Below are 10,429 nucleotides of genomic sequence, written 5' to 3'. Positions count from 1 at the left end.
CAAAGGAAAAGGGAGTCCATGTGGGAGTTCACGGAGGGGCACTAAGCTGCAAGACCCTGATGTGTGTGGCAGGAGATAGAATGTGTGCTTTACATGCTGACACAGGGCTCCACATTTTCCTGGAGAAATATGGAAGCAGAGAAACACTGTGCTTGAGCTCTGGACACAATTTGGACTAGGAGACTGCGGCTGGATAACCATAACGAACTTTTACTGAGCACAATACTCCGTGAGGTAGAGTACTAGTATTCCTATTAGAATGATAATATCTCATGAAAAAAATTGATGTTTGGGCTTTTGAGCAAGATTTCATGGCTAATCACCTTTAGTGATGGAGTTAAAGGTCCGGTCAGAGGTGGTCTGGCTGCAAAGCCAGCTGCTCACCTCTGGTGACTGTGTCCATCCCATCCATCCACTCTAATTGGAGCCCAGCTGTAGGGAACAGTTCTGTGTGAAGTGTGACAGCCCCTCCAGCTTGTGCTACACCCTTCCGTGTTCCCACACTAGCCCACTCTCCTCATGGCCCAGAGTACAAGGCAGTGGAGAGCCCTGGGTGCCTACAACCCATGGGCCATGGAAGCCAGAGGAGGAATGCTCCATGAGCAATGCAACAGGAGGCTCGATGGCTCTAAGAGGCTTCAGGATGTTTCCTGCAGGTCCTGACAGACAGTCCCCACTCGCTCGCCTTTCCTCCTCCCTTTCCTCCGAAGAATCTGCCTGAAGCAAAGCTCTTGTCTCAGGCTCTGCTCAAAAGCGGACTTAACCAAGAAAGGGCATCAGCATACAGAACATCAGAGCTCAGAAAGGACAGCTCATCAAATTCTTAGTAGGCTCAGACTTTTATTGTTAGAGCCATTGACCACTGCTCTGCTCTGAAGAAGACGCTGCAGAGGAAGAAAAGGGGTTCAGGGAAAGATTGTCTCGGCGGCCAGCTAAAGGCACGAGATTTCAATGATCAAATACGTCTGACTGAATGATATATTTTCTGAAGGTTGACTTGCCCATTTCAAAGTGAATCAAGACAGGAATCATCAGACACGGAGTTGTTGGACAACATGTGGAATTCTCAGATAAATGGACTTCAAAGTACTCAATCTCTTGGGCAGTTGTACAAGTCTGATGAAATAGGTCTTGTTGCTTGCCAGTTTCCTCATCAGTGGAGCACGTGCCTCTGATTTGAAGCACTAAGAAAAAAAGGACGTGTTGACTCCTCCTGCATATCCTAATGCTACAGGCATGCATTTAAAAAAAAGAAGAAGGTTTAGTGCCTGGGAAGAAATCTAATCTTCTCTAAGCTCTCAATTTTTACCAGCTGTTTGCAAAGTGTGAGCCAATGTGCTGAGAAAGAGACCTTTCATGATTGCATTGTATCTGTGCCACTGTATCCAATGGTCACTACCGAGCCAGGCGTTTGCCGGAGGACAGCAAACAAATCTACTTCAGACAAGATGTATGGCTCCCCCTGAGCAAGGAAAGGGCCCAGAGTTGTTTATTTTTTTTCTACCATCATTCTTACCTCAGTGGTTCAACTTATGGTCCAGGACATTACTCAGAAAAGAAAATGCTATTAAAGAATTTCATTTCAGGGCGCCTGGGTGGCTCAGTCGGTTAAGCATCCGACTTCGGCTCAGGTCATGATCTCATGGCTCATGGGTTTGAGCCCTGCATCGGGCTCTGTGCTGATGGCTAGCTCAGAGCCTGGAGTCTGTTTTGGATCCTGTATCTCCCTCTCTCTCTGACCCTCCCCTGCTCACGTTCTGTGTGTGTGTGTGTGTGTGTGTGTGTGTGTGTGTGTCTCAGAAATAAATAAAACATTTTTTAAAAAAGAATTTCATTTCATGGGGCACCTGGGTGAGTCAGCCAGTTGGGTGTCTGACCCTTGGTTTCAGCTCAGGCCATGGTCTCACAGTTCGTGAGATCCAGGTCCCATATCAGGCTGATTGCTGGTGGGGTAGAGCATGCCTGGGATTCTCTCTCTTCCTCTCTCTCTCTCTGCCCCTCCCCTGTTTGTGTGCATGGTCTCTCTCTCTCAAAACAAACAAACAAACAAGCTTTAAAAAAAAAAAAAAGAATTTCATTTCATGAGAAAGTTCTCCAGCAATGGAAGGCTAGTTTTCTTAGACACAAGAGGGCAAGCTGCTTCCACAGATGCGGGTGTTTCTGAGCTGACGAGAAAGATGAGATTTAGACCCCGGACCCAGAGCCCTGAGGAGAGGGCACTGACTGGAGGATGCTGGGGTGTCTGAGCTTGGACTGAGGTCTGGCGTGCCTGGAGCTCAGATCTCTAGGGGAAGGCACTGGGTAGCTGGTGCTACAGTCCCTCAAAGGAGTATGGTGACTCTGGCTTTATTAAGTGGTGGGAAAACTACAAACAGGATCAAATAGGATCCAGCTGCCTCCTAGGAGAAACTGTCGCCACCAGGGTGGGGAATCGTTATTGGAGTGACCTACAAGCTGGTAGAAGGCGGGCAGAGAAAGTCCCTTCCTCCTGCAGCTTCATAGTTTCTATTGAGCGCCCCCTCGTGACAGAACCTAATTGGGTGTCAGTTTGGGGGCGGGTGGAGGAGGGGGGTCGGGAGGGTGAGGTCTGCAAAGTCCCAGCCCAGCCCTGGAGAGTTAGATTTGTGGCCAACAGACAACAACTTAATGACTGGCAAGCACTCACCAAGACTTTCAGACTCAGAATACTAAAGCTCTAATTTTCAAATATTTTCTCTGCTTGGAATTCAGTGAAACAGTAAGATATCAAGGAAGCTACAGAGGAACTGTAGTGTCCTATTATGTTGGCAAAAGTGCACTCAGCTCAGAAGGTGGGCTTTGGCTAAAACCTGAAGGCAGCGAGGGATGCATCTCCTGCATATTTTAGCAACATCAATATCACTGAGGTAGAAGGGTTGGCCGAAGAACTGCTCTGTGCTAGAGATGCATTAACAATAGACAGCATCTGGGACACCACTGGAAAGTCAAAGGACAAGGATGGTGGCAGAGAAAGAAAAAGGTAGAGTTTTTCTAGCATTTAGGAAAGCATTGTGCATTGTGGGAAAAGACTGCTTCTGCTCATAACTCATTAATTTGAAGAAAGCGGCCTCATTCAACTGCCTCCAGGCCCGCGGACCCACATTCTCCTTTGCACTTCGGTGAGGAGGCAACCTGGCCAATACTGAGAATTCTTGTGAGCCCAAGTGTGCCCGCTCCCAGGGCGTTAGCCACTGGTGGTGCTGGGCTCTCTCCCCATACCCCCAAAACAAAATGGTCCGTTCAGCTGAATAAGGTGAAAACATGTGTTATGTTTTTGGGATGATTTCTTTTCAAAGACATAGGACATGTGGACATAAATGGGCTGGCATTTATTAATTCAGAATAACTCTCATTCGAAGTCCCAGGAGAGTCAATATGTTGCTGACAATTGAGAAAAGGAAATCAGCAAATCCTAGGGAAATGATCTCTGTGAGGTTTGCACTCACAATTAATGCCTGAAAGGGTGAGGACCTTTTGAAAACCTCAGGATGAAAAGTCTGGCCCCTCCATGGAAAAGAGACCCTGGCTCCATTTCATGGCCTCCTTTCCAGGCCTTCTGGCTGCACTGGTCCTGCCTTGTCCAGAGTCACATGAAGGCGTCGTGGCCCCTGGCATGGGTACCCTTCAAGATCTTTTCCTATTAAATGATGTTAAAGAGGACATTTAGACTTAGAACAGGAAAACATGACAAAATTATGCAATAAATGTATAAAAATGCCCTGAGGGTAAATGCATTATGCACCTTCTAAAAAGTCCCCACAGCTCTAAATGCCTATGATTTTGGCTCTGAACTCTGTTGTTTGTTTTTGTCGCATTTAACTGTGGCTACTTGCTTCTGTGCAGAGTGGATGTTTTTCAAGTTCAAAGTGAAAACTATGCCTTTTATCTTTCTTATGAGACTTTTCTAATCTTCTCCTGGCATTCATGTGCTTTTGGCAACAGACATTTCTATCCCGTCTCCTTACTGTTCCATTGTGACTCGGTCCTACTAAGTAAATTCTAACGCTTTGTGGGTGCTTTAATTAGCTTTTGGGGGGAAAAAGTAATTATATAATGTGGTAATAGTCCTTTAAGAGGGCAGCTACCTCCAGGATATCTGTCCACCTCTGAGGCTACTGGCAAAGAACCAAGGTACTTAGAGGTCTCAGGAGGTTGGTGAAGTCACCCCAAACTTTTGTGCACATAGCCTGCGCTTTTGTGAGAGAAGATGTTAGTAATTTTCTCCAGATACTCAGAGAACTTGTTGACCTCAAATAGGCTGTGAGTCCAGACTTAAGAGAGCAATGTATTATTGAGACCATCTGGACAGTATACCTGACTGAACCCTGTTAAGGCTTCTGTGTCAACTTTTAAGATTCTTGCAGGCAGGTGTAGAGATCTGTGCATCTTGTAGCCATCCAAGACAAGCCTTGTGTGTAAGTTCCTTTCTTTTTCCTATTAAAACCGCCACTTACCTATTTATCCAAAGGATACAGGTGTGCTGTTTTGAAGGGACACGTGCACCCCAATGTTTATAGCAACACTATCAACAGTAGCCAAAGTATGGAAAGAGCCCAATGTCCATCTATGGATGAATGGATAAAGAAGATGTGGAATATGTATACGATGGAATATTACTCGGCAATCAAAAAGAATGAAATCTTGCCATTTGCATCTACAAAGATGGAACTGGAGGCTATTATGCTAAGTGAAATTAGTCAGAGAAAGACAAATATCAGAAGACTTCACTTATATGTGGAATGTAAGATACAAAAAAGTAGAACATAGGAAAGGGAAGCAAAAATAATATAAAAACAGGGAGGAGGACAAAACATAAGAGACTCTTAAATACAGAGAACAAACTGAGGGTTGCTGGAGGGCTTTGGGGTGGGGGGATGGGCTAAATGGGCAAGGGTTATTAGGGAGGACACTTGTTGGGATGAGTACTGGGTATTATATGTAGGGAATGAATCACTAGATTCTACTCCTGAAATCATTTCTGCACAATATGCTAACTCACTTGGATGTAAATTTTAAAAAAGAAAATAATAAAATAAAACTGCTACCTACCAAAAATCCTAAACTTGTGAATCCTAACCCTGTCTAAAATCTGTTATATGAATGAATGGAAGAAAACTAATAAGCAAAATGGTTTTTGTTGTTCATTCAATTTCTTTCTTTTCCCCATTCCCACCCCATTCACCTTGCATCTCCCCACCCTCCCACCTCCTACACTTAGTTCCTTTAATCATTAATAGCTGGTCATGATTTTTCTGAGCTCTGTCTTTGGGGTTCAGCCAGTTCCTTTCAAACCACACACAAGTCAATGGTTAGTATGTAGAATCATGTTCCCTGGGAGGAATATTCTGGGAAATAATTGGCTTCGTCTAACATAATCTCCTTGCCCTGGTGTGGAAATGCCCTTCAAGTTGTGGGTCGGAGGAAGTTCCCAGGAAGGGATAAAGGCTCCTACATAAAGTCGCAGGGAGAAGGAACAGCAGAGAAGCCTCCGAGGGAAGGGGGTAGAAGAAAGTAGAAAACAAGGGGCTCCCGCCTGCTGGGCACGTACCTCTCCTCCACGCACAGGCTGGCTTGCTGACACCAGACCCTACCCAAGGTCCAGCCTTAATGCCACACACACACACACACACACACACACACACACACACACACAAACCACCACCACCTGAAGCCTGCCAGCTCTTGCAGACACTTTTATTCATTCAATCAGCCAATACTTTAGAGGCCTAATTATGCACCAAGCACTATACTAGATATTGAAGATCAAAGCTGAGTAAGCTCAGAGTCTGCAAAGATGGCAAACAGACACACACAGAGCCTAAGGTGTGACACTGGTCCTGCTTTGGCAATGCCACTTGCAGAGTGGATCCACAGATGGGTGGGGGAGGTGCATCACTGGTGGGCATCACCATACTACTGTGATGATGGTGGCTGCCCAGAGGACGGAACCTACCCCCCAACTGCCATAAATCTGGTGCCTGTCTGAATGCTCTCTTCTGCTGGGCCCTACTCTAGCCTTTAAAATGCTACCACATTTGGGGGGACTCGGTGGCTCAGTTAAGCATCCAATTCTTGATTTCGGCTCAGGTCATGATCCCAGGGTCGTGGGTTCCAGTCCCATGGCAGGCTCCACGCTGAGTGTGGAGCCTGCTAGGGATTCTCTCTTTCCCTTCTCCTGCTTGTGCCCCCTCTTCCTCTAAAATTAAAATAAAAATAAATTAAAAGGCTACCACATTTAAACCTAGTAGACACACAAAGACATAAACAACCAACCCACATGCCTACAAAAAGACGCCCAGCACCACTAGACCACCAGTTGTGAAAACAATACAAATTAAAACAATACTAATAGATGGATAAATGTTTTAAAGACCCCTAACAGCCAGCACTGATGAGAATGTGGGGAAGTGCACACCTCATACATTGCTGGTGGGAGGATGAATCATTACAACTTTTTGGAAAATAATTTGACAATATCCATTAAAATTAGAAATACATATCACCTTTGACCCAGGAGTCCTACTTTGGGAGATTTCTCCTACAGGAATAAAACCAACATCATTGTTTATAACAGAAAAGGAAAATAAAATTGGAAACATCCTGAAAATCCACAATTAAGGAGCAACTAACTAAATTATGATATCTGTACCAGGGAATATTGCACAGCTATGAAAAAGAATAAGTTACATGTATACATATTTGCCTAGAAATATACCAGTAATGTATTCTTTAGAGAGGGTGTATATGAGAAAATTATGGGAGCACCTGGCTGGCTCAGTTGGTAGAATTTGTGACTCTTGATCTCAGGGCAAGAGTTAGAGACCCGTGTTAGGTGCAGAGATTTCTTTAAAAAAAAAAAAAAAGAAAGAAAGAAAAAGAAAGCTATGGATAAACAGATAAAGAAGCTTATTTTTAGACAGAAATATAAAGAAATAATGCACATACATTTACACACACACACACACGCACACACAGGAACGATTGAGCAGAGAGAAAGATATAGAAGTTACAAACCAAACTATTCAGATAGGTTACCTCAAAGGATGGAACTGGAGGGAAAGAGATGATTATTGCATTTTTCTTAATACGTCTTTGCTTTGTTACACTTGCAACAAGGGGCATGATGTTTTTTCCCAGTAATCAGAAAACATCTAGTCAAGAGAATGAGAAGACAAGACACAAACTGGGAGAAAATATTTGGCAAAGATATATCTGAGACAAGGGTTTTAAAAGAAACACTTAAAACTCAATAATAAGAAAACTGAAACCTTTAAAAAAATATTTTTTACATTTATTTATTTTTGAGAGACAGAGAGAGAGAGACAGAGCACAAGTGGGGGAGGGGCAGAGAGAGAGAGGGAGACACAGAATCCGAAGCAGGGTCCAGGCTCCGAGCTGTCAGCACAGAGCCTGGCAAGGGGCTTGACCTCACAAACGGTGAGATCATGACCTGAGCCGAAGTTGGACGCTTAACCAACTGAGCACCCAAGTGCCCCATGAACCTGATTTTAAAAATAAGCAAAAGATCTGAACAGACACCTCACAAAAGAAGATATCAAAATGGCAAATAAGCATATGAAAAGATGTTCAACAGCATATGTCATTAGGGAATTGAAAATTAAAACAACAATGAGAGTGGAGCGCCTGGGTGGCTCAGTCGGTTAAGCGTCCGACTTCAGCTCATGTCATGATTTCACGGTTCGTGGGTTCGAGCCCCGCACTGGGCTCTGTGCTGACAGCTTGCTCAGAGCCTGGAGCCTGCTTCAGATTCTGTGTCTCCCTCTCTCTCTGACCCTCTCCTGCTCATGCTGTCTCTCTCTCTCTCTCTCAAAAATAAATAAAACATTTAAAAAAATAAAAAAATAAATAAAACAACAATACATTCTTACTAGAATGGCCAAAATCTGAAACACTGACAATACCAAATGCTGGTGAGGATGTGGAACACCAGGAACTCTCATTCATCACTGGTGGGACTGCAAACTGGTACAGCCACTTTGAAGACAGTTTGGCAGTTTCTTACAAAACTAAATATACTCTTACCATATGATCTACCAATCACACTCCCTGGTATTTTCCCAAATGAGTTGAAAACTTATGCCCACACAAACACCTGCACAGGGATGTTTATAGCAGCTTCATTCATAATTGCCTAAACTTGGAGGCAGCCAAGACGTCCTTCAGTAGGACACACGGATACATAAACTCTGGTACGTCTCCACATTGGAATATTACTCAGCACAAAAGAGAAATGAGCTATTAAGCCATGAAATAACCTAGAGGAAACTTAAATGCACATTACTGAGTGAAAGAAACCAAACTGGAAAGGGTTACATACTGCAGGTTCCCAGCTATATAACATTCTGGAAAAGGCAAAACTAAGAAGAGAGTAAAATGATCAGCAATGGGCGGGGGGGGGGGGGGGGGGGGGGGGGGGGGGGGGGGGGAGCAGCAGGAATGAATAGGCAGAGCACAGAGAATTTTTAGTGAAACTACTCTGTATGTACTATAATGGTGGATACATGGCATTACACTTGTCAAAATCCATAGACTATACAACACCAAAAATGAATTCTGATGTAAACTATAAAGTTTTGATGATAATGATGTGTCAGTGTAGGTTTGTTGATTATAACAAATGTCCCACTCTCTGGTGGAGAATATTGACAATGGGGGAGGGTAGGCATGTGTGGAGGGAGGGGTTATATATGAAATCTCTGCACTTTCTGTTCAGTTATGCTGTAAATCTAAAATTGCTCTACAAAAACAAAGTTTACTAAAAATTGGTTTAATAATTCTGAAAAATTCTAGTGAAGTGTTTAGTTTTAGATACAACGTAATTGGAAATGACCATCACGTGGGATTGGTCGATTGTGGTCCTGCCATTCAAGAGGATGCTTTGGAGCAGCTAAAAAGAATAAAATGGAGCCACAGATGCTGCAATGGAAACACATCCCAGCCCTAGAGATGCACAAAGACAAGATTAACAACACATACCGTGTGACCATTTGTGGTGAAAGAGAAGCAAACCATGCAAGTACATGTTTGTTAATGCACAGAAAATTGCCGGAAGGAGGATGGGAGACTCTTAGCAGTGGTTCCCTACCTCTGGGGGATGGGAAGGAGGTCTCATACCCTCTTGTCCTGTCTGAACTTGCTAAGAGTAGATTAGCTTATAAATAAGTAAAAACTAATTGTTTTAGGAAAAGCGTTTTTCCCCCTTGCCTCCCATCAACAGACTGCACTGAGATGTGAGTGTATAGTCTGACCAGTGGTTATGAATCCTGTGTCAGGCTCGAGCTCACAAAATCAATCATAATTTTCTACATCGGGTATCCCCTGGCCCTCCGGTGTTACAAAAAGAAATGTCACAACTAAGTTAGGGTATGTCCAATTTAAAGAATTATAGGGATGCCTACATTTATATAGTGCTTTACAGTCTAGGAAGGGCAAAAAGTCCCCTTTGAGGAATCTGTCTTTATGGAAGTAATATATAATACAAGCAGTACTTTTAAAGGTATATCATAAACAGAATAGCAAACCCACCTCACTATAAACACTTACAAAATATATAAAATAAACGCATCAACAAACTGTATCATTCCTGCCCGTAGCTATTAAATAAGCAATTATGAGAGAATCCACTTTACACAAAATTTTAAACCCTCCCTTCATGGAAGATCACAGGTACATAGGTTAAGGCACAGCCTAGAACAAATTGAAAGTGTGTCTTTAAGGGGTGCCTTGGTGGCTCAGTCAGTTAAGCATCTAACTCTTGATTTCGGTTCAGGTCATGATCTTACAGTCGTAGAATCAGGTCCTGTGTCCAGCTCCACACTGGGCTTGAAACCTGCTTAAGATTCTCTCTCTCTCTCTCTCCCCCTCTGCCCCTCCCCTGACCACTTGCTTGCGTGCATGCATGCGTGCCCACTCTCTATTAAAAAAAAAAAGTGTGTCTTCAAAAGCACCCAGATGTCCCTGGTTTTTCTCTTCAGTTGCCTCTGCTCCAGGGGGAGCAGGGTAAGTCCCACCCAAAAGCTGCACTGAGGGACCATGTGACATAGAACCCAGAGGAACACCTCATGCTTTCAACCTCCCCACTCACTGCAGATAGAACAAAACCAGGTATATGTGAAATATAAAGACTTTTGGTTATCTTTAGAATATAACCAGATAATACACCTCTCAATTCATGGTTTTGAAAGATGTTTTGCCATATTTTAAAAGAAGCTGTTAAATGTAGTAATGTGGTTGAAAATAAACTTTTCAGTGAGGGAAAAATTCTCACTTTAATGTAGACATCTATGAGAAAGTATCACCTGACTGATAGCTAACTTTTCAAGATCATCAGTTCCGTAAAGGAAGAGCACAGTTGCTTGTGTAAGTTACAATAAAACAGTAATTGTCATGG

This window comes from Hyaena hyaena, unplaced genomic scaffold (genome assembly GCF_003009895.1).
Source record: "Hyaena hyaena isolate Hyena2069 unplaced genomic scaffold, ASM300989v1 scaffold_150, whole genome shotgun sequence".
NCBI classification, from domain to species: Eukaryota; Metazoa; Chordata; class Mammalia; order Carnivora; family Hyaenidae; genus Hyaena; species Hyaena hyaena.
This window is presented reverse-complemented; position numbering follows the sequence as displayed.